This window comes from Danio rerio, chromosome 21 (assembly GCF_049306965.1).
Source record: "Danio rerio strain Tuebingen ecotype United States chromosome 21, GRCz12tu, whole genome shotgun sequence".
Taxonomy (NCBI): domain Eukaryota; kingdom Metazoa; phylum Chordata; class Actinopteri; order Cypriniformes; family Danionidae; genus Danio; species Danio rerio.
In genome coordinates this window covers 35750548-35776742 of record NC_133196.1, presented here as the reverse complement: position 1 = coordinate 35776742, position 26195 = coordinate 35750548, and the positions used below count along the sequence as shown (strand labels likewise).

The 26195-nt window shown below is 35.5% G+C and overlaps 1 long non-coding RNA gene across 1 annotated transcript; it reads left to right on the top strand.

Moving 5' to 3' along the window:
- On the top strand, positions 1 to 26139 carry zgc:194629. Its single transcript, NR_120380.1, is given in 6 exon segments — positions 1 to 75; positions 176 to 240; positions 18984 to 19072; positions 22419 to 22496; positions 25655 to 25711; positions 25890 to 26139. It is a non-coding gene; the product is annotated as a zgc:194629 (long non-coding RNA).
- The last annotated feature ends 56 nt before the right edge of the window (positions 26140 to 26195 follow it).

Here is a 26195-nt window from a genome sequence, read left to right as displayed (position 1 = left end):
AGAGAAGAATGAGAGAGAGAGATGGAAACGCAGGGAGATGAGAGAAGAGGGAAGGGAGGGAGGTGGATCTCGGAGGTGAGGATTGTGCCTTACTTGACTGAGCTTGTCTTTGTGAGGATACAATTGTTACTGTTTTAACTCTTTGTAAAGGTCTATTTTGTGTGTCGTTTCACAGAAACGTGTTGCTCAATAGTGTGTCTGTCTTCAATGAAGAAACACTGAAATAACAAGTTTCACCAGGTAAGACCAATCTAACAAACTTCAATACTTAATGTCTCTTGTATTCTATCCATTTATTTTTTGTTATGCTAATTTCAGGATAAAAGTGATTTGTTTTTTAGATGTATTTTTTTATCTAGGAGTTTTGTTTGTTATTTTACTCTGAAGTGTCGATGTCATCTTTGTGTGTGTGTGTGTGTGTGTGTGTTTGTTTCTGTGAGCAGAACAGTTCCATCTAAAAAAGTCACACATTATTTTTTCTTTCATGTTAAGTTAATTATTTATTCTGTTCTCTATTCCTTCTCCTTTTTACTTTCATTATGTATTTTACATGTTTGCATGTTAATTAATTGTTCTCTCTTGCTTTGTTACTTTCTCCTCTCTCTCTCTCTCTCTCTCTCTCTCTCACACACACACACACAAACACACACACACACACACACACACACACACACACACACACACGCGCACGCACACACACACACACACACACGCACCAAATAATAGTATCTTGTGAAGATTTTATGTCAATATTATGTAATTGTACTTGTTAAAATATATTATTTGTAGTGCTCAATGCTTAATTCTTTAGGATATATTAAACAATCAATCTATGCTTGGCTAATATATAGTTGAAGTGCACCTATGATGAAAATCAGTGTGTCCACAGTCATATTGGGGTGATATAAAGACAATAAGTCTCTTTTTTTAAATTTCCTGAAGTTAAATTAGGATACAAATCCCGCCCATATTGAGGCTGACCCCTACCGTAGCAGCGCGGTTTCCCCATGCACCGATTTGATTGACAGCCGCAAATTAACATGTGTCTGTAGTCACATCTATAATCATATCAAGAAGACAGGATGTGCGCAAAGCAATTGGGATTAAAAGATCTGTTCAGCTCTCTGATCATCAATCATCATAAAATGTGATCAAGAATGAGTTTTGAACTTTTAAAATGTTTTTAAAACAGTGCATGTTTGTAAGGAATTACACCAATTTTACAGTTTTATCAGCCACAGCTGCGTGTCAATACAATTATAAAAGAAGACACTTTAATCGCAGTTTTTGGACATTAAATCAGGTTTATTTTGTACATTAACATAACAAATATATATACAGCAGTAAATATTATTGTAGATTCTGTCACATTTATTGTGAAAAAACGATGCAAAGTTAAACGTGCATGCTGTATGTGCGTGTGTGTATCTGTGTGTGCGTGAACTTTGTGATGACATTGTGTGTGGCTCATCATTGCAAAAAGGCTTGAATTAACTTCACAACAAATACATCAAATAATCATTGGGAAAGTTCTTAATGTAGAATTTCTCACAAATGTTACGTGAGATCTGCTTCTTTTATGTGTGTCACTGTGCTGTTTATCTGTCGCAGTGGTAACGGTGGGTGAGAAGAACTAGCATTAAAGGCACAGGCAACAAAAACAACAACATTGTGTCCAGAGCAGGACATTCATAATCTGATGGGTTTTGAGCTTTTTTGGCGCTTATTGTATACATTTTTGTACTATACTACAATACTCCTACACTCTACTGTATACTACTAAAGGGAAACATTTTTGTGAAATGGGTGCTCTTGTTTCCCTCACAGTTAAGACATGCGCTGTAGGTGAATTGATTAAGCTAAATTAAGCTAAATTGGTAGTAATCTATGAGTGTGTGAATGTGAGAGTGTATGTGTGTTTCCCAGTACTGGGTTGTGGCTGGAAGGGCATTCGCTGTGTAAAACAAATGCTGGATTAGTAGGTGGTTCAATCCGCTGTGGCATCATCTGAAATAGAGACTAAGCCGAAAATGAATGAATGAATAAAAACGTTTTAAAATTGACAGGTCCTACTTGTGTGTGTCCCTGGGAAGCATAAAATATCACCTTGCAATATATTGATCCACACACTTCTTCTAACCCAACATATAGCAGATGGATGGTTTCAAGACCATTTTACATGTTTTTTTTACATGGTTTCTGGATCCATCCTTTGCCAGACTCAAACCTGAAGTCCCAATTACAAAATCATACAAGACAAGCTACCGAGCAAGCTGACCACACTGAAAAAATCATTATATAGCGATATGAACACATTTTAATTTGGATTACATTTGCATTTAAGAAGTTTTTCTGCCATTTATTCAGTGCTGCACGAAGAGTTGCACAAAAACAACCATTTGTTCCTTAAAATATTTCATTGTAAATGTCTGTAGTGCAAAAAGGAACAAAAGTTGTCTGTGTTATACCACCCCATAATGCTGAAGCATGTTTTTGAGATTTTGCAAAAGTGTTGCTCTGAGCATGTATGCCAGTGACCCCTTTTTTTTTTAATATTCACATTTGATTCAGTGTTATTTGCAATTTATTCCTAATTAATTGTAAAATGTCCTGGTTACATCCTTAACTCACGTTCCCCGAATAGGGAACTCCAAAATGTGTCTGGTAAACTGACTATGGGAGTTTGACAGACGACCTATGACTCTGAAGAGTTAGAAAATGGATGCCATCACCAATCAGTCCCTTAACTACTTATATATTCAGTAATTACATTAAACAAAATGTATGTTTACATTTACGATTTTGGTTGAGGCTTGCATTAAAATATTCCATCCACATATTTTCTTAATTGTTTCCTTGTGTTTTTTCCTGTATCCATGTGTGACAGAAGAGCGGACATTAACAGTAAATATCTTTTTTGTGCTCCATTTTCTTTCCATGTATTTTTCTTGTTTGTCCAGATATGTTTCAGAATGTATTATAGGGTATATGTAGAGGTATAATGAAGGACTTTTAATTTTCAGTAACCTGGGTCAAGTATGTCTGGCAGACTGTATGGTGTTACAAAATCGATAAGTTTGAGGTCTGTTTAAAAAAAAATGCATCAATGCCTGATCGATAAACAATAAAAAGGTGGTCTCAGAATGTACAAGAAGCACTGCATTAAATTAATAATATCTGCAACGTGCTTAAAATATAAAAAATTATTTACTCCAGTATTTTTAATGGAGTATCTGTGCCAGCCTGCCGATCAAGACAACATGTGTGGTTAAATGTCTTTAAAACCTTGTTTTACACTTGAACAAATAAATGAATGCTGAAATCTATTTAACTGGTTATATTTTAATTACATTACAGCACTGATGCTGTAAAAGGAACTGTATGAAATTGAAAAAAGTCACATTAACCGTTTAACTGAAGATTATCTGTATAGGAGATAAATCTCCATTTACTCTATCATATTTAGCCCAGAGCCCAGTCCTGTGTCTTTTCTAGTCTCCGAGCCCAGTCCTGTTTTTGCTCCAGCCCCAGAGTCCCTGTCAGTGTCATTTCCAGCTCCAGACCAGCACCACCCAGTTTCTTACCCTGTTAGTCCCGTTATAGCTCCTAGTCATGTAGGCACCTCCCAAGCTCCTTTCCTTATCGGGGGGTCAACTTTTTCGGTAATGTTAGTTTTTGATTCACCGTTCAGTGAATCAAATGTATGTATTTGTTTAAATTACATCTAAATTATTAATAAAATGTATTTAAGTTTTAAGTGTTTATTTTGTGCATTCTGACCTACAGTATTCAATTAGCTACTTCTAAGGTTCCTGTAGGTCAAACTATGCATCTAATTTGACTTTACTTTTAGGTTATATGTAGAAACAAACAGCTATTTTATGAGAAAACAATCATGTAATATCATATGTAAATCATGTAATCATATCTAAATAACTGATAGGTACGATTATGCATTCATAGTGGTATGAACCATTATGGGGGGTCAAATGTATGTTTATATTATTAATTTCATTCTTTATATTAATTTTTATAGATTATAGAATTTTCAGCTTTTTCGAGTGTCGAGGGAAGTCCATTTTAATCCATGTAATAGTATAGTAAAAGAGTACAACATGGATGACACGGTGGCTCACAGCAAGAAGGTCGCTGGTCGAGTCTCGGCTGGGTCAGTTGGCATTTCTTTGAGGATTTTGCATGTTCACCCCATCTTTGCGTGGGTTTCCTCTGGGTTTCCCCCCATAGCTATAGGGGAAATGAGTGAGCTAAACTGTCCGTAGTGTATGTGTGTGAATGAATGAGAGTGTATGGTGTTTCCCAGTGATTGCAGCTGGAAGGGCATGTGCTGTGTAAAACAAAAGGATAGGATCCAAGTGCATTTAATGGTTGGATTGTCATACTGATAAACAGGTGGTAAATAAAGGAACAACCAAAATCACAATTGAACAGGCATAAGGTCAAACACAAGTCCCCATTCAAGTGCAAAATATCAAATGATCAAACAGAAATAAAACAAGAAACTCTGGCATCCTATGGCACACAACACTTGACACAAATAAAAGACTCAATACCAAACTAACTTGTGCAGGGTGTATATATAGTCCAAACAACTCTTGATGACAAGCTTCAGCTGTGTGTGTGTGTGTGATTACTGAAAAGTGGACACTGGTGTATGTATAGCGGCATGTAGGGATTTGTAGTTCGCCACTGATTTGTAGTTCACCAGCGAACAGGCATAGATCACTAGCGAACGTGTAAATTTTATTTAATAAGAATACCAACACATTCAATGTTCAGTCCAAACAAAACAATATTTTGGGCTTTCAGAATGTTCAGTCAGAAACTACTTGTCATAAAATCGTATTCTTTAGTACAATCTTAAAACTGACAGTGTTAATGTTAAGCAAATCAGCACTAGATATGCGCAGCCAAATCCTCCAAATGTTTGCTAAGTGAATGAAAAAACTCCCCATATTTAATATTTCATTTCAAATGGAAATGCACCATCACACTAAACTAAAAGCCTACCGCAAATTTGGCTCACATAGATTTTAAAGGGTACCTATGATGAAAATCATGTTTTGTAAGCTGATTGAACAGAACCCTCGCCCACTTGACGCAATAGAGTCTGGCTGCAGATTTGCACTTGCACTTATAGGCTCGCGTTCTCTGACTCGCATGCTCAGGCAACTGCGTTTGCTTTGCAAGTGACGTCATTTACAATCCCTTCCTGTGGCCGCTTGCATGAAAGTCCTTCAGTAATTTAACTTCTAATCTGTCACCCTTAACATTATCTAAGTGCCTTTTTTTTCTAAGCGTTTCACAGTAGTGTCTGGCAACATATGACGACGGGTGGTTGTTATGTTAACAGATTGTAACAAACCACAAATGCTTGCCTTACAACAGCTCTGCAGCACATATCATCTGTGCCTCTTTCTTTCCAGTAAAGTCAATCTTGATGTTTGGAGGACCTATAAAACTGGGCTGGGATCATGTAGAGACTTTTGAAGATGAACTGAAACTGCAATCTCATATGGATGCACTCCTGCGCAGACGTCCTAACTTATCAACACGTACAGTATTTATTAGTTTAATTATTAAATGGTTTTATTAAATTATTTATGTTTAGTCCTGTGAGTCTTTTATCTAAAACATTTTTTGGGTTGTGAATGTTTGCATTTTGAGTGTCATTTGTTCATTTGAGAGAGCTGATTAGGTCCCTTAAATGTTTTAAGAGGAAATGGTTACTAAGGACTAAGGAGAAATACTTAACGGCAGCCTTAAGTTGATTTTTTTTCTTTTTTCCCCATTGCAACCCAACTTTTACTAAGGGGCCCTTAATCTTTAACTGAGTGATTTTTTAAATTAGGGATTTTCAAGCACATGAGCCCTGCACTCTTCTGCCAAGTCACTTGCATCAACATCTGCATTCTTGCTTGCAATCGTCCTGGGACCTGCTGAATAAAGAATAGTTTCCCAAGTCTTGTTGGAATCATTGCTGTAAGTCCATAATGTATATCTGTCAGTTGTAATACTACAACTCCTTGAAATGTTTAAAATAACAGCTAAAATTCAAAATTGCTTTAGCCTGTTGCTTTTTTATTCATAACTGTGGAGGAAAACTTAGTGTGTATATTTAGACCTGATAGTTAATATAAATGAGTAATAAGCTTTGCCGGCAATTGTATGTTATGTTAATAGTAGCCTGCTTTGGTACATTTACATTGAACATATGATCATATGATGAATACACAAAACGTGGGTGGGGGGCAACTCCATCACTGGAAACGCAAATTAATTGTAAACTTACTTTCGGTTTATTTGTGCTGACTGCAAGTGACGTGACAGGAGAGTGCAGGGGTCGATTGTAAATGACATCACTTGCATGGGAGCCGGAGAGTGCAAGCCCGAGAGTGGAAACCTTAAAGGTACAAGTGCAACTCTGCAGCAAGATTCTTTTCACATGACGTCATATTGACGTTGTAACCCAATAAACCCCAAAGTTGTGAGGATGTTGGATTTTGTTTGGAAATAAAAATTGGGTTGACGTCAGAACCCAATGTCAGGCCGATGTCAATGTCTAATGTCCAACCTAAAATCAACCAACTGAGTTTCAACCTTGATCTTAAATGGACGTCGCCAATATGACATCTATCAGAAGTTGAATTTTGGTCAATTTCCAACACAACCTAGAATCAACCGAATATTAAAGCAATCTGATGTTGTTAATGGACGTCCAAAAAATGTCAGTACAATTATAAAAGAAGATGCTTCAATCCCGGATTGTGGGCATTCAGTCAGTTTTTTTTTGTACATTAACAAAACGAATATCCACACAGCAGTGCATATTAACGTGTATCTTGTCACATTTGTCAAACAAAAACAGCGCAAAGATAAATATGCAAACTGTGTGTGTCTGTGTGTGTGTTGGGAGGGGGGACTTTGTAACGACTTTTTTTAAGTGACTTATCTTAAATCTTGAAAAAGATTCCCATTTGTAATATTTTTTGTCTATTCAAAACATGTAAATGGTAGAGACGTTTGTGCACAATATGCACAAAACTGCAAAACGTCTTGACACATTTGTATCTGACATTGGTGAATGTCATCGGAAGATATTCTGAAGAATGTTGGAAAAAGCAGCTATTGGAGACATCCATAGTAGGAACTGTTTTCCCCCAAAATTCTTCATCTTCCTTTGTTCAACAGAAAAAAGAAACTCATACACATTTGGAACATCTGGAGGATGAGTAAATGATGACAGAATTTGCATCTCTTTAAGTTTTGCTTAACAGACATGTACAGAGCACAACAATGAGCTTTTCTCTTAAACAATGGCAATGAATCAGTGATATCAAAAGGTGCACTGAATGAACTCAGTAGCACTCTTGCAACAGTTCTCGATGTTCTCCAGATCAGTTTACCTTCCTGGTTTTGATAGATGACAAATGGGGTGTCTATAATCTAAAACCACCCTGGAGGGACAGCGCCCGTCACAGTCATTCCTTCATCTGCCAGGCTCATGGTACTGGCTTGTTGCCATGGTAATACTGTCTGGTGAAGCAGTCGGAGAGCCATAGAGTCCTAATTGGCTTCAGTCCTGGGTGAGATTTTGAATGGCTGCTTCTGTGCCATGCTCTTGTTTTGGATTAACTGTTGAATACTGATGAAGTATATGCTACTTAAAATATGTCCTGAAATGCCTTTTTCATTTATAATGCAGTGTTCTCGGAAGTACACATCTAATGTTTTTAAGACTTTTAAATCAAAAACAAATCATCAATTAGATTGGAACATTTTTGGACCTGTTTGGAACACATCTTGAGTGAGTGTTTCAGATTGTAGACAATAAAAGAAACATTCCCTGGTGTGATTGGCTTGAAGTTTTGCATACATTTTTAAAGGTTGATAGAACCGCTGATGTAAAATTTTAAATCCCTTATAAAAAACCATGTAATAAAAGACAATGCAAGTCTGAACACATGATGAAAATATAATGGTCACACTTTTGTGGTGCATTATTACTATCAGATCCAACATATTCGTGACAGCCGACATCATCTTACTTTCAAACTTTCTGAAAATCCAGCAGCAATTTGTGGTATATTTATAAATTAATCTGCACTTAAATTAAGTGAGGGGGACGCAGTGGTGCAGTAGGTAGTGCTGTTGCCTCACATCAAGAAGGGATGGCTCAAGCCTCGGCTGGGTCAGTTGGTGTTTCTGTGTGGAGTTTGCATGTTCTCCCCGTGTTCATGTGGGTTTCTCTGGGTGCTCCAGTTTTGCCCTCAAGTCCATAGACATGCGGTACAGGTGAATTGGATGAGCTAAAATGTCCATAGTGTGTGCGTGAAGGAGTGTGGATGTTTCCCATTGAAGGCTTGTGGCTGGAAGGGCATCTGCTGTGTAAAACATGTGCTGGATAAGTTGGTGGTTTATTTCACTGTGGCGACTCCAGATTAATAAAGGGACTAAGCCAAAAAGAAAATTAATGAATGAAAATGAAGCGAACAAAGGACCAAGTTTCTACTGATGCAACTGAAACTTCATTGAAGGTTCCATAGAAAAAAAAAGTTGACTCAACTTAAAATTGTAAGGCAGCTTGCTGCTTTTTTGCATTAACTCACACTTGACTCAATTTGAGTAAACTCAAATATCTTTTGAATCTGATTGCTTTTTCAAGAATTTACACTTAGCTGATGTTTGATAATAAAGCTAGTTTGGCGTGCTGTCCCGGGAGAAAGCCCTGAGCTTATAAGATTCTCGAGCCCTGGGTTCCCTCCCGTTGCAAGTCGAGAGGGGAGTTTGAGCTCAGGTAGATCTCGATGACTCCCCCTCTTGCTTGTTGTAGCTAAGTGTCAGATATGGATGCTGAAAGGTGTACTCAGAGTTTAGCTAAAGTATTTGGATTAATTGTTTAGAGAGTGCTTGTTTTTGAACTGTGGGAGGAAACCAGAGGACCCGGGGAAAACCCACACGACTACTGGGAGAACGAGCAAACTCCGCACAGAAATGCCGTCTGGTTTGGAAAGGAATTAAACCAGGGGCATTCTTGCTGTGAGGCAAGAACGCTAATTGCTGGCCACCATGACGCTCATTTGAAAGGAGGGAAAGTAGGGTTGGGTGGGGGGGTTTCTTCAAGACGAAGATATTGAGATGAGAAAATTCTGGTTATTTATAGTGAGTTAAGGATCGTCTGATAGGATAATCAGTCATTAGCTTAAGTTAGGTCCTGTGGAGTTGAAGCTAGGGGGACTCCATGGGAGTCTGAACTAAGGGAGTGAGGGCCTATGTGGAAGGAAGAATAGGGTAGTGGATGAATCAACACTAGAAGAAAGAAAGATAGCTGTAAACTTATGCTGAAGGAAGAAAATTAGCGAAGGAACTCGGAGAGGGGGAGAAGTGAGAGAAAAAGATTTTGGGGGGGGGGAGGTAGCAGAAGCGCTCAACGCTGTAAGAAATAAAAGAAGGAGCGCATAAACGCCAGAAGGGAGATAGAAAGAGGGACGGAGGATCTCAACGTCAGAAAGAAGTTTTTTTTTCTTCTTTCTAGTAGCTGGGGAGGGGAAGCGATTGACTTCTGCAGGAGTCGAAGCTCGGGGTAACTCCTGTGGGAGTTAGAGCTGTGGGGGCGATACTCTTGCTGGAGTCTGGGAAAAGGGGGGGGGGTGGTGATGTCTCGAGCGAGAGGTGGCCGGGGCATGAGAGGAGGGACTCACACAGAAAAGAGAAGCGGGGGGAAGGGGGAAGGAGTTTGGGAACGGAAAAGGGGATTAGAAAAAAAGGGGGGGACGGAAGAGCGGAATTACTCAACGCTGGAAGTAGAAGTAATAGTAAAAGTGTGGGGGTGGGGGTTGCTGGGGGGGTGGGGGGTGGTTCAGTGAGACTCCTGCGGGATCCGAAGCTTGGGGCGACCCTTGCGGGGATCAGAACCATTTGGGGGGGGGGGGGGGGGGTAGGGGGTTGCAGGCTCTAGCAAGAGATAGGAGGAAGGAGGGGTCGATGAGGGCTCTTGCTAGCGTGTGGCTGCTAAGGGTTAATATGTAAATGTAGTGCCCCCTCCTCCATCTGGTTTGTTTTGCTTTGCTTGACAAAAAATGAAAGAGTTTCTTTATTTGTCAAAGTCAGATCAGATACGGTGGGGTGGATGGAGGGGTTAAAGTTAAATGTTATGGTTAATTCAGAACATCTTAGGAGGCCAAAAAGCCAGGGTGTACATAGCATCGAGGGTGCGGGCTGTGTGTGTGGAAAGGTCTCCTTAGCGTAGTGTGATAAAGCAGGTAGCTTTGGGCAATATCATTTCTGGACAGTGTGGGACTGATGTTGGATGGGGATCCGCATCTGGAGCCAGTCGGCAAAACTTCTGGAAAGAGAAATGAGACAGAGTCAGCAATTGATTTTTGTAACCTGATACATGTTCAGCAACTATACAAAACTGTTCATTGGCTGTAGTCCAAGTTTAGCGCCTTAATGTTGCATTGGACAACCGCTTCAGTGTCACAGTGTACAAGGATGCTAGATGCAGCCCATTCGTTGCCCCGCAAGATAGCCGCAGCGACGATGGGATATAGTTCAAAAGGGGATGATTGTTGGTTCTCAGGATTTCGAGCATTATATCCCCTGAGGTAATATCCCCCGAAACCAACTGAAGGGGCTCAATAAAGAAATTAGATCAGACATGGTGGGGTGGATTGAGAGATTGAAATTTGAGGTTAGTTTAGAACAGGGTTTTTCAAAGTCTAAGACAGTGGGCCTCCCTTTTGACACAACTTATCCATTGGCGGCCCCCTCCTCCCAAACACGCCCGCACGCACGCACGCACGCACACACACACACACACACACACACACACACACACACACACACAAATAACCCTCCTCCGGACGACAACGCGCGCACACACACACACACACACACACACACACACACACATTACACTCCTCCACGGGAACGTAAACAAAGCAGCACGCATCTTGTTATCAAGGCAACTCGTATGAAGCACTATGAGTCGACTCTTTTTTTAGATGAATCAACAGTTTTAAACACTGTACTCTTACAGATTTAAGCCTTAGCTGGATATTTCACTTCACTTAGAGCTTAGTTACACACTACATGGAGGGGCATTTTCAAAAACCGATAATATGGGCTCTTTAAAAGCGATGTCACCACTTAGTAAAACTGTAAATGGAATGTTAGTAATTGGCTTTACTTTAATCCATGATTAACATTTTGTTGTAATCTTAACTTTACTGGATTCACAAGCGTGTCTGGCCAAGTTCATTCATAAGCTCTTAGCAACAGAGTTGAGAGAGAGGGCGGGACCATCTCCAGTTTTTTAGAGTTCATTGGATGGTGACACTTCTCCTTACAGCTATTGGCTTAGGAGTTTCAGCCAGGCCATGCAAAAGGTACAAAAGCCCGGCGGCCATTTTGTTGATCAACATTGTATATGACTAGAGCTGCTGCTCTGCTGAACACATTCCAGCAAACAAGCTGTTAAAAGATAGATCGCATGTGTACTGCTAGGAGAAGGTGAGGGTTCAGTTTCATTGCAATAGCTTTGGAGTTTTGGCTTATATCTTGCTGGGGAATAGGGTTGAAGACACAGCAGATGCGTTGTGAAGGCACTTTAAAGTGGAAGGTTTTGGTGTTGTTGTTTCAGCTGTTGATGAAATTGTTGGAGTTGTAGTTGTTTGAAATGGTAGTAATATCAGTTGTTGTTGCTGTAGTTTGTATATTGAAGCTTGTAGATTAAAGCTTGTAGATTGAAGCTTGTAGATTGAAGCTTGTAGATTGAAGCTTGTAGATTGAAGCTTGTAGATTGAAGCTTGTAGAATAATGCTTGTCGATTGCAGCTTGTAGATTGTAGCTTTTAGATTGTAGCTTGAAGCTTGTAGACTGTAGATTGAAGCTTGTAGCTTGAAGCTTGTAGATTGAAGTTTGTAGCTTTTGTAGCGTTTGTAGCTTTTGTAGTTAATGAGCAGAGCATTCTTCAAGACGAAGATATTAAGATGAGAAAAGTCTGGTTATTTATAGTGAGTTAAGGATCGTCTGATAGGATAATCAGTCATTAGCTAAAGTTGGAACAGCTGTGAACAATCATGAGCATGTGATCCTCTCGAAATTTGTTTATAAATAAACTTCACAAAATTCGAAGTTGAGTCAACTTTTTTTTTTTTTTTACATAGCTGAATAATAAGAGTTTGTTACAAGTAAACAAGTAAATGATGTATTGTTGAATTGAGGAGGCTGAGGCTTTGTTAGAATGCATATGCTGAAATTTATTAAAGGGCTTACACAGAGACATCAACATGTAAACAGGCAAAGAGTCGGCAACAGGTGAGCAGTCCAGATAATTTAACAAACACAAGGGCAAATCCAAAAGGCGTAGTGATAGGGCGGGCAAAGGTTCAATGCAAGAACAATCAGTCCAAATCAGATCAAAAGGGCAAAGGCTGAGAAGGTAAGTGATCAGAACAGGCAGCGTCATACACAGGATAGCAGTCATGAGGGTCACTTTGAACAATGCATGGAAAGGCAGGTAAACAGGCAATATTTTGCAAAGTAACATGAGGTGCATCCCAAATCGCATACTTATGCACTATTCTACGCCATTTTGTAGTATAAATAGTGTAAGTAGTGCGTTCACACTGAAAACTCTAAAAATAAGTACACTTTAATAACCTGGATGATGCACTCATTCGACCGTTAAAATACAAAGTGGAATAATGGACACTTCACGCACCCAGCGACCGCAGCTTTGCTCATGTAGCGGAAGGGGCAGAGCTATCAGGCGCACATGCTTGGATAACTATTTATTTTGGATGGTGAAAGCAAAAATCAGTTATTCACTCATAAAATGTCATGTTTCATTGCTAGATGTATAATTTATGAAGAATTATTTAGTGGCATATTTTTGATGAGTGGTTGGTTTTAATCTTTACAATAAACATCAGTTTTATCTAAACTATAAACTGTTAACCCAGTACTTCTGTGTTATTTGACTGTTTGTAACGTCATAACTAACTCAAAAGACTAAAGACTTAATCTTTTTTTTAATTTTCGTTTTCAGATTTGAATGCAACAATTGGAAGAATTAATAAACACATACAAATCACCATATTTTATAATTTATTGCGTGGGTGTTGAGATCCCGAATGAAACCCACCACATTCGGAATAACCAACCACAACTTCTTTCATCATTATTATAATGTACAGGAAAGCCTAAATTTTTTCATACATGTGATTTCATGAGAGAGTTCTGGATGCAGACCTGGTGCAGTGCAATCTGAGCTGCATCCAATGCTTTTTAATGCACTCACCTAACCCCACCCCTAACCCTACACGTCACAGTGCATTGTGTCTGATATTGTACCGCTAAGTCATGCAATCTCAGCTTGCATCATAAAGGCTGCATCCAGATACTATTGGATTTCACTGACACGAGATGTGATTTCTCTGAGGTCATTACAATATTAGGATTCATTTACCAGTCGAAACACACATAGCCTTGTGGATTAATACATTTTATACATCAGCAGGCTATGTGAACAGTGTGTTGTGATCCAAATGAACTACACTCTACACACTTGTGTGTGTGTTCAGAGAGAGCAGGAAATGACATAAGCAGTGTTGTAGCAGCTAGAGTTATTATTCATGAATATTCCAAAATTTATCAAATCCAAACTTTTCATTTTACGGGAAATTCCTGTGCTTATAAATGAGCATAAAACCTTTTCTGGAATTTTTTTTTAACTTACCAAGAAGTGGAAGAAGCAGAAGTGGATCAATCATCTTACTGGAAAGCGGAGTTTAGATACATTACTAATTATTATAAAGTTGTACATTAAACAACATGCTTTAACAGATAAGCTTCATTACAGGCCTTTTCAGACCAACAAGAAAGATTTAAATGCTGAAATGTACATGATTTTTTATTGTGCCATGACCTTATAAATCAAAATATCAAGCTAATTTTTAAATCTTATTTCATGCCCCCTTTAAAACTCAACTGAGATGCAGGGCTGAAAGCAGAATCCATTTTCTTTGTCTGTTTCTGCTGCCTTAGCCTGACTATTTATCTGTGTCCATCTCTGTATCTCTCGTTCTCGTAATCTGTCTTCTGCCAGCAGATGCAGAATCAAGCAGGCCGATTGTTTGATGAGTCTCTGTCTGCTGTCTTCTAGATGCTGACATTTGCGCTAATCTTATGTTTGAGGTCAGATCTACCTCAGCCGGTGGCCTTCTTCTAGTTGACATGACATTTTATGTGTCCTGCTGGGTAACGCACTGTACTTTGGTTCCTCTAAAGCTTTTTTTCATGTAAAAAAACAACATCAATAACAAAAATTACAATATTATTACTAATACCAACACCACCACTACTACTATACTACTGCTACTACTGCTAAAATTGCTAATACAATTATTTAATTAAGTTAATATTTTAATTAAATAAAGTTTGAATATTCATATTATAACAATTTACTATTGATTAATGTTATATGTGTTATTACAATATTATGACTGTAATATAGTTGACTGTAATATAATATTGCAAATGCACAATCTAGTAATAATAATAATAATAATAATAATAATAATAATAATAATATTAATAATACCATGTTATTTGATTCCTAATTTAAAAAAATGTACTTATAAAAATGTTGTACTGTTTATTTAATACATTTTTAATAGTTAAATTAGTTAATTCATGTTGTTCATGCTTTTATCAGCAGTATGTTGGATTACTGCAATGGTCTTCTCACTGGTCTTTCCAAAAAAGACAGTCAGACAGTTCATCCAGGACGCTGCTGCAAGGATTCTGACCAGAACCAGATAATTAGAGCACATCACACCTGTCTTTAGGTCTTTATACTGGCTCCCAGTTACATTCATAGAGTTTAAAATATTATTACTTGTCTATAAATCACTAAATGGCCTAGGACCTCAATACATTACAGATATTCTGACTGAATACAAACCGAACAGATCACTCAGATCTTTAAGATTACATAAACTAGAAATTACAAGAGTTCATTCAAAGTAGGGTGAATCGACTTTCAGTTTCTGCGCCCCTCACTGCTGGAATCAGCTTTTAGAAATGATCAGATCTGCTCCAACATTAGGAACATTTAAATCATGACTGAAAACACTGTTAAGCTGTGCCTTTATTGAATGAGCACTGTGCTACAGATCACACTATGGTGAATTTCTTTACTTTTTTCATACCTTTTATAACCTGTTTTAACACATTTTAGTTTGTTTTAGTTAGTCTGTTTTTAATCTTTATTTTTCATTTTCTTATACTTGTCTTTTTTTTTAATTGCCACTGTTTGAAATGTGCTATATAAATAAACTTGCCTTGCCTTGCCTAGTAATAGTTATTATTAGTAAATAACCATTATTAACTAAATTTATCAATTAGAAATACATTTACATAAACTGAATTTATATATTTGGTTAACTATTGTTTGTGTTACTATTCATATTAATATATGCATTTATAATTTAATAATTTATAATTATTATTGTTATGAATGCGTACATAGCGAGTTAAAAAATGCAGGCTTTATTAAGTAAAGGGATGGCCAGACAGGAAGGGTCCACAGGAACAAACAGTAACATAAGGGTCATCAAAAGCAAAATCCAGAAAGGCAGGCAATGGTCAGGGCAGGCAGCAAACACTATTAAAAAATCACAAAACCAAAATCAAAAAAACTAAACATGGATAAACACCAAAAGCTAGGAACCAGGAAACTGCTGGGTAAATAGTCCTGGTATCTAGTCCTCATGAAATTCAGCTGTGTGATTGTAATCAATGGTGAACAGGAACTGGTGTCTTTAAAGTGCATAATGGAATATGTTGTCCGGTTCAGTATCAGATGTGATGTGTAGAGTGCCTGTAGAGTATGTCTGGCGGCCACTCAACTTGGCCACTGTGACAGTCATTTACAGAACATACATTCCTAATATTTATAGAAAATAAATAATATAAATTCTGGCCTCATAAATTGAATGCTTTAATATTTTATTTTAATTATTTATAAATTGTTGTGAATATAATTACTGTATAAATGTTAATTAGGATTATATAATGTTCATGAAACAAGCACAACCTTTAATAGACTGTATTTTGCCAAACAACAACAACAACAACAACAACAATAATAATAATAATAATAATAACAAATATTATTATTAGTTTATTATGCATTTATAATTTTAAGTTACAATTTATAAAAAAAGAGACTTTTTACTGACCTTATACTGTAAAAGGCACTGTAAAGCAGATTATTTTAAATGAAATATAATGAAACATTGAAAATATTTATATTTAAAAATGAAATATTTATAATACATTTTTTAAAATAACCTGTGCTTCAAAGGCACATTTTATTTGCTTTCACTCTGTTAATCTTACTGTAGCTTCACTGTTCTGATTTAGATCTCTGTCTGGATTGACCAGTATACGAGTGCATATGTTTGCATTCAGGAGTTTTGAAAGGTGTTGATGAGTCATTTCAGTGAAGGAAAGGACTATAAGAGCACAGCAAACAGATGCAGTCAGCCTGAGCTCTGTCTGCCAAAGCCTGAGATTATTAAAGGCATTTATGCAGTCCAGGTTCTCAGCAGTCAATAACAATGGAGGTGTAAATCTTCTCATATAAACAGAACGAGCCCACAGATTATTTATTTCAAGCAGCGAGGCATTTGTGAATTCATTTAACAAACATCAATATTTCACTTTCAACTATGATTAACGCAGAAAGAGAAATACCCAAGCCTGCTTCAAAAGCCTGGTGCTTTAAAAACCTGGCTCCTTTATGCTGTGATAATTCAGAGACAGAGTTCTCCAACAGATTTCACTTCGTTTGTGGTTTTCCAATTCATTATGAGACCTTGTTCTTTGCTCCGACAACTTTTGATATTGAAAAGTTTTCTGATCTGACTGAAAGTATGTACAGTTGAAGTTTTTTATTAGCCGTCCTGAATTATTAGCCCTCCTTTATATTTTTCCCCAATTTCTGTTTAACGGAAAGAAGATTTTTTTTTATCAACAAATTTCTAATTTTAATAGTTTTAACAACGTATTTCTAATAAATTACTTCTTTTATTTTTGCCATCATGACAGTACATAAAATGTTACGAGATATTTATTTGAAATATTAGTATTTAACTTAAAGAGCAATAAAGATGTAACTAGGTAAATAGGTTAACTAGGCAAGTTGGGGTAATTAGTAGGCAAATCGTTGTATAACAAACGTTTGTTTTGTATACATTAAAAAATATATATATATATTGCTCAAGGAGGCTAATAATATTGACCTTAAATTGTTTTTTTTTAATTGAAAACTGCTTTTATTCTAGCCAAAATAAAACAAATTAGACTTTCTCCAGAAGAAAAAATATTATAGGATATACTGTGAAAAATACCTTGCTCTGTTAAACATCATTTGGGAAATATTTAAAAAAGAAAGATTCCCACAAGGGCTAATCATTTTGATTTCAAAAGTATATCTGTACAATAAACAAAGAAAATTTAGAAAATGATTTAAAGGAATTAATGCAGACAATATGTTGTGTCTAATAAGTGTAAATAAATGTATCTCTTCAAGATACCATTGTTGAATATTAAGATCCAGGTCTCATGAAAAAATAATAAAAAGAGTGATGAAGGGTGACAGTATCTTCAAATCTACTTTGCAAAAAGTAAAAGCCTCATCTTCATCACAAACTTTGTGAATGTTCAAGTTTTCTCTTATCAGTTTGTAGTTTTTATCAATATTTAAGTAGTAGGCAAAACTTGTTTTACGCTGTTCAATTGCGTATTCAGTTTGTTCCACTGACAAAAAAGTTCTCAGAAAAATATTCATGGCCTTATGACAATCATATTTATGACAGATTTATGACAGGTTATGTTGTTTTGGGGCAGCACTGTGGCTCAGAGTATAGCACTGTCACCTCACAGCAAGAAGGTTGCTGATTTGAGTCCAGGCTGGGTCAGTTGGCATTTCTGTGTAGAGTATGCATGTTCTCGTCATGTTCGTGTGAATTTCCTCCAGGTGCTGTGCTATAGTTGAATTGAATAAACTAAAATTGGCCATAGTGAATGTGTGAATGAGTTTGTATGTATGTTTCCCAGTACTGGGTTGCAGCTGGAAGTTCATCCGGTGTGGAAAACATATGTTGGATAAGTTGGCGGTTCATTCCACTGTGATGAACCCTAATGAATTAAGGGACTAAGCCACAGGTAAATGAATGTAGAAGGCATTTTAACTTTACACTGAACACTGAAGTAAAGAAGCCTGTATTTTACATCGATATTAATGACCTCTTCTTATTCCTCAATCAACACATTTCCAACTCCATTACATTTTAGAAAGAATTTAAAAGGACCCTAAACTCCCTCATACACTTTGCATTTATCTCTTAATATATAGGGTATCTATTCTTTCTTTTCTAACATTCAAGCTATAAACTCCTGCAGTTTCTCTGCTGTTGAAACAGTGGGAATCCTAAATAATTGGAAGCAAATGTCCTAGAAACCATGGAAAACGTAGCAAAAAGTATTATTCCCTAGGACAACATTTTAGCATTATGCCTATCACTTTTGTACACCACTAATGTTTTTTGGGATATTTAAATTCAGGCTTTTGTTGACATGCATTTTCATAGCACTTTTCCTGCTTCACTTTACCCTCAAATGATGTCTCATTCTCAGCTACTCCTCCAGTACCTTGTCATGGGACTTCTGCCAGAAGCAATTTACAGTCGGTTTGTTCACTGACAAATATTCCTCAGAGACAGCATAAAAAAGTTGTGAAAGTGATCCAGGCTTCGAAAGTAGAGCTATAATCTCTGTGGACCAATTACGTTTATCATACTATCAAACAAAAGAGTGACATTCAGAGGTGAAAAACCCTCTTTGTGAAGTATTATCACGGCTAATGTTGTTTTTCTCCTTCTCTTTTATAGTTTCAGATCACCAACAGCGTTGACTGCATTATATAGAGACACAGACGATTTGCTCCTCGAGTCGAGACATGGAGAGGACAGAGAATAAAGTGAGTCTGAAAGCATCACAGAATACAGAAAAAATTGTCCTAATCTGCTTAAAAAAGAAATAGTTCAGGCTAAAATGATTTACTTATCCTCCACTTGTTCCAAATCAGTTTATTTCTTCTGTTGAACACAAAGACGATATTTTGAAGAATGTTGTAAACTGGAAGCAATTAGATATGTTTTCACCCTCCTTTTTTTATGCACATTTTAAAATTTGAATAATGAAAATGACTAGATGTGCATACATTTTTAAAATGTGCATAAAAAAACAAAAACAAGCACAAACCAGCGGCCAAGTTCAGTAATATTATCTCCTAGAACTGTCCTAGAACTGAAATCTTTTGTCTTCATCTTTTGTAGTACAAGTCGTTTATTATATAGGAAGAACTCAGCAAATGGCATTATTCTTTTTGGCACGTGTTTATCAGAAAGAGACGATTTTTGTTGCATTTAACTTTTTGAATGGAAATAGTGCTTTATTTGGAAAAGTTTTATGCAGTATTTTGGTTTTGGACATACAGTGGGTTACACTTTAAACGGACCATTACCACAGAGAGTGGCACCGCCGGCACACTAAAGGATTAAGAACGTGTTTTTAGGAATAACCACAGTTTTCGACAGGGGGCACAAAGAGATGGGATGCGAACGATCCGAAATATACTGTAGCTGTAAAAACCCTGCTACTTGTAAAAGAAGATGAAATAATGAAATAAAGCATTATACTTCCTTCATTATTCATTAAAAACTTGTTAAGTTTTATTATCATTGTAAACTTGTTACATGAAATGAGGATTCATTTTGTAAAGGATAATTAAAGAAATAAAAGACAACTAAAATGAAAGTATAAATATACAGAAAAATAAGTAGGCACATACAGTTTTGCAAATACAGTGGGTGACACTTTAAAAGGAGCATTACCATCGCTAGTGGCACTGCCGCTACACTAAATAATTAAAAACGGGATTTTAGGTATAACCGCAGTTTGCGACTATGCTGCCAGGGGGCACAACTGGGATGGGATGGGATGCGAACTGACAGAAATATACAGTAGCTAGAAATACCCTGCTACTTGTAAATGATCATTCCTTCACTATTAATTAAAAACTTGTTAACAAGCCTTATTATTATCTTGTTAAGTGAAATGAGGATTCATTTTGAAAAGGAAAATTAAAGAAATAAAAGACAACTTAAATTAAATTACAAACAAACAAACCAACGAACAAACAAACAAACAAATAAATAAATAAATAAATAAAGCAGTGTTTTAGCCTAAATATAGAGAGATGTACAGTGTTTGTTATTTTAAAGTGACAGGACCAAGACATTCAATAAATAAGCTTTTTCATTTACAGTTTTCATTTGCAATTTTTTTGTTGATTATATTTTACCATCTCACTTTTTGTCTTAATTATTGTACATAAATAATAAATGAATAATTAATTAGGCCTAAATAATTAATATTTAAAGACATTACCAGTGAAGCATGGAGATACAATCCTGCACAAGGTCTAGGGTTCTTAAGTTAAATGCTACTTCATCAAAAGCATAAAAATAAATAAACTCAAGCAGATTGCTAAAATTATAATAAAAATAATTTTGCTGCAGTCCCGCAAGTTTATTATTAATAAAACATCAATAGTCTCCTTCAAATAATTATTATTTTTATTGTGATTCCGTTTATAAATAATTATTTTTGTCATAATGACAGTACATAATATTTGACTAGATATTTTTCAAGACACTTCTATACAGCTTAAAGTGACATTTAAAGGCTTAACTGGCTTAATTAGGTTAACTAGGCAGGTTAGGGTAATTAGACAAGTTATTGTATAATGATGGTTTGTTGGAAAAATTGTAATAAAATAAAAAAGAGGCTAATAATTTTATCCTTAAAATGGTTCCTAAAAATTTGTATCTGCTTTTATTCTGGCCAAAATAAAACAAATACGACTTTCTCCAGAAGAAAAAAATATTATCAGACATACTGTGAAAAGTTTCTTGCTTTGTTAAACATTATTTGGGAAATATTTAAATCTGATGGGGGCTAATAATTCTGACTTCAACTGTATATATATATATATATATATATATATATATATATATATATATATATATATATATAACTTTTAAAACTATTGATGGCTAATTAGCTAATAGCTATAGCTAATTTATCAATATTTGCTATAATAATATACATTGGTCTGTTTGTAAGTCTAATTTGCATCTTTAGATTAAAACATACCTAATGATTTTCATAATGTTTTTATGGATGTCTATCCAAAAATGAACAGCAAATGATAAATAAATTAGCGCATGTACTGTTGAAGTCAGAATTATTTCCCCTTCTGAAATATTAGCCCCCTGTATATATAACAAGTACATTTCTAAAGATAAAAGTTTTAATAATAATTTTTAATAACATACTTATTTTATCTTTGCCATGATAACAGTACAGTTAAGTCAGAATTATTAGCCCCCTGTTTATTTTTTCCCTAATTTCATTTTGGTTGAGAGCAGATTTTTTTTTTTTTAACTAATTTCTAAACATAATAGTTTTATTAACTTATATCTGATAACTGATTTTTAAAATCTTTGCCATGATGACAGTAAATAATATTTGACTAGATATTTTTCAAGACACTTCTATACTGCTTAAAGTGACATTTAAAGGCTTAACTAGGTTAATTAGGTTAACTAGGCAGGTTAGGGTAATTAGGCAAGTTAACGTATAACAGTGGTTTGTTCTGTAGACTATCAAAAAAATTTATAGCTTAAAGGGGCTAATAATTTTGACCATGAAATGAGGTTTAAATAATTAAAAACAGCTTTTATCGTAGCTGAAATAAACCAGATAAGACTTTCTCCAGAAGAAAAAATATTATCAGACATACTGTAAAAATGTCCTTGCTCTGTTAAACATCATTTGGGAATTTAAAAAAAGAGGCTAATAATTCTGACTTTGACTGTATGTAATATTTACTTGATATTTTTAAAGATACTAGTATTCAGCTTGAGGTGGCATTTAAAGGCTTAATTAGGTTAATTATGTAAGTTAGGGTAATTAGGCAAATCATTGTATAATGATGGTTTACTCTTTATGAAAAAATATTGCCTAAGTGGGGTAATAATATTGAACTTTAATTTGGTTTAAAAAATTTAAAAACTGCTTATTTTCAACAAAACTTTCTGCAGAGAAAAAAAAGAAAATAGTGTGAAAATAATCCCCTGTTAAGCATTATTTGGGAAATGTTTTAAAAAGAAAAAAAGAAATATTGCTGCACAAATAATTTTTGCTTCAACTGTATATGCTTTTTTAGTCTTAATCTATCTTTTTCTCATACCCCAAAGGAGTCCACCATCTCCCCACAAAAACAAACAGTGAAAAACAGATCCAAGTCCACTGAAGAAGTGCAGCAAGCCAAAAAGGTAATGGCACTTTAATGTTCATGTCACACAGTTATAGCGGAAGTGATGCTCAACTCGTTTCTGATGAGAATGTAGATGACAGTGACATTCTAGGTTTCAGTTCTTTATTGCTCTTTCATGCAGTGCATTTTACATACAGTACTGGCCACAACAAAACTACATGTACAGTACAACGTGTGTCACTCTAGTACAGATTTCAGCAGCTGTTCAGCACCATCTAGTGATGTGGTCGAATAATCTCAAAATGTGTGTGTATGTGTGTGTTTGTGTGCATGGATTTACTTGAGTTTGTCTACCTTTATTAAGTGCATTATGACATCCTCATTTAAAAAAAATATGCATACATGATATGCATTTCTATTTAAGTAATAATATTAATAACCATAACACTACAATAGTGATACATTTACTAATACTACTGCTACTAGTAAACTACTAAAACTAGTCAAGTAATAAAATAAATTAAAATCAAAACATGCATGACATTAATACTTGATACATGGTAACACTTTATTTTGATGGTCCATTTGAGTATTAGTAGACTGTATGCTTAATATCTGTTGAAATACTCCTTCAACAAGAATTAAATAATCGTTTTCTATGTATAAAATGGATTATATTATTTGGTAACAGTAAATTAATAAATACTACATTAAATACTACATTAAACTTATTTCTGATGAAATGAGTTACTACATTGAATGTAATAATCTCAATATAAATGTATGTTTTTTCTATAATTAGAACAATAATAAGCAGTTAAATAAATAAATAAACAATTAATATTTAAATCGTAAAATGTTTTATACTAAGTATTTATTAAGTAATGATATTAGTGTTATTTCATTAAAAACAACGATAACAACAATAATGATAGTAATATTAATATAAATAAATAAATAAATAAATAAATAAATAAATAAATAAAATGAAGGAATGCCTTTGTAGGGTTATAGTTTGGGTTAGCCTTTGTATCTTTTCATTGTATTCATTTAATGTAAAACAATACATTTTGCACATCATCAGGAATTTACTTTATTATGGTTCATTTCCACTGACTGGTACGGTTCGGGTCACCTTTATCAGGACTGCATTTCTACTGCTTGAAGGGTACCAAGGGCAGAAAGTTTCAGTCAACATCATTCTTGGGCGAGGAAATCATGCTCAAAGTAAAGCTGTATGGGTTATTCACATATCATACAAGAAGCACTTCTCACAGGACAGATGCTTTATACACACACTGTAAAAATGCAGGGTTCCACACAATTTATTCATGTTGTCCCAACACAAATTGAGTTAACTTAACACTTTTAACAAACAAATTTATTTAAGTTGTCCCAATGAATTCTTAAGAATTGTGTTGTTTCAGCTCATTTTAATTAAGCAGTTTAAAAATATTTTTGAGTGCATAAATACTTAGTATATGAAAATTCTATAAAATAAATGTTCATTTCTAACTTTTTTATGAACAGGATTTGATTATAACTGCAGATCAATGACAATGATCCATTTGAAATATCCTACTGTAATGTATGCAACTATGTAAAAACAATTAAATAAATGCAACATACTGTATATGAACACATACAGACTCTTACAGTCTCCGGTATGTTATCAATTACAGAAAAACAACACACAGCATACATTTTGTCTTTATTTGGGTTCAAAAACAACACACAACATATAGCCCCCGTAGAGATGCGTGGAGCACCTGAAATGACACCCGAATCCCTTGCTTCATACTAATCATCCACCCACCCACCCACACATATACTTTTATCTTTTATATGTATCTGCACCCGACCCGCACCCAATCTTCACTTTAATAATTGTAATTCTTTGTTTTAGGCATGATGATAGGTCATTGTGGATGTTGATAGCAGATTCAGTGAGCTAATCTGTGCATCTCTGATAGTAAAATAATAGCCTACGTTAATTATAAACATTTTTAAATGAATATTTATTTATAAAAACAAAAGTTTGTCTTTAGACAACATTTACTTCATTTTCCAATACACAAAGTAAAAATAAGAAATTTTACCTTTACTATCTGTAAAGGTAAAGAACAAGATAACAAAAAGGGTGCCACAGTTGTGTTTACTTAGCCTTTTCTTTGCACTGTGTAAAAATGAATAGCCTCTACTGTACCTAAATTCAGGCGATTTCACCTCGCCTCCAAAACACGGCCAGCTGCAATGAATGAGTGTTCGCTCGCACCGCTTGTTAAAGGAATCTACAAGATTCTCCTCGCATGGCGCTGCAGTTGTGTAAATAAGCAATCTTGTTTCTCCCAGAACGAAAGCAGATTTTTCTCTGATGACTCTTCTAACTAAAAGTTTAAACAATACTCTTACACTTCCGTTTTTTTTGCACTTCACTCTCATGTTTGATTGTTTCTGAAAGGATCAGGTGTCAGAGGCACTTTAATATTCACCAGTACATTATTATCTTCAGCTCAAAAAGTTTGTTATTTCAAATATAGACGCACATGCGAGCTCCCTGTAGAAAGTGAAACCACTCACACTTTGTGGCTGCACATCAAGACAATGACAAGGTTTGTTTAAGCTTGGGTCGACCATGGCTCATTATTATATGTATATAGTTTTACGAAGTAATGTCTCGGCTGTGTATTTAAGAATGGCGGTTTCTTTGTTTTCATTCTCCACTTGTGTATGTGTGAGTGACATTTCTTTGTAAACCAATAGCATTTAGCTGCATGTCAAGAATCGTCATTTGCTGTGCTAGGGACCCTTTGTAAAGGGTACCCAAAAGTGGTATGACACGGTTCATTTTAAGGTATCTTTTGACAGTGGAAATGGCCATAAAAGCTTATCGAACCATACCGTATCAGACCACTCAGTGGAAACAGACCATTAGTATCTCAAACTTTTGTGATACTCTATATGACTGCATATCATACCTTATACTCAGTGGTGGAAAGAGTACTGAATAATCAAACTCAAGTAAAAGTACCATTACTTAAAAGTATCTGTTGTAAATTTGACTGCTCTGCTTCAAATGCATTTTTGCACAGACTAGGATGTCCAGCTCAGTGTTTTGCACAGACAAATCCTCATTCTGCTTGCTACTTAAATGCATGTGTTGAGAAGTATCATCTTAATGCATTGTAAAGTTTCTGCTTTCCCTCTCTGCCACAGGCCTTTCATACACCACAAAAATCTCTGCCGGCCAAACCAGAGACCGAACAACTAGAGGTAAACATGAAATGACGGATTATGAACTTTAGAGCTTGACTTAAAAAAAAAATGATCAAAGATTAGAGCAAAGAACAGTCAGCCTTGCTTGTGCTGTCAGAGCTGCATTATTATGTGCTTCATGTTTGTGTTTGAAGTCCTCGATTATATTGTGTTTAATGTGTTGTATATTTCATAGGAGACGGCAGAACTGAGTGCCTCATCACAGGAGTTTAAATGATTGCCGGATTCAAACTTCTGAGCGGTGAGATTTAGAGAGATCGACTGGGATTATGGGTCAAAAACAAGAGGATGATTCAATGTCTTTATTCATGGATTTGTGATTCCGTTTAGCTAGCATAGAAAAGGAATAAAATAATTATGTGTAACTTCTTGACTTTGTATGAGTATTATGTTGGTGAAATAAATGCAGAACTAGATATAACACAGTACATTGTTTGTTTGTGTGTGTGTGTGTGTGTGGGTACTTCATTTTATTGAGGTA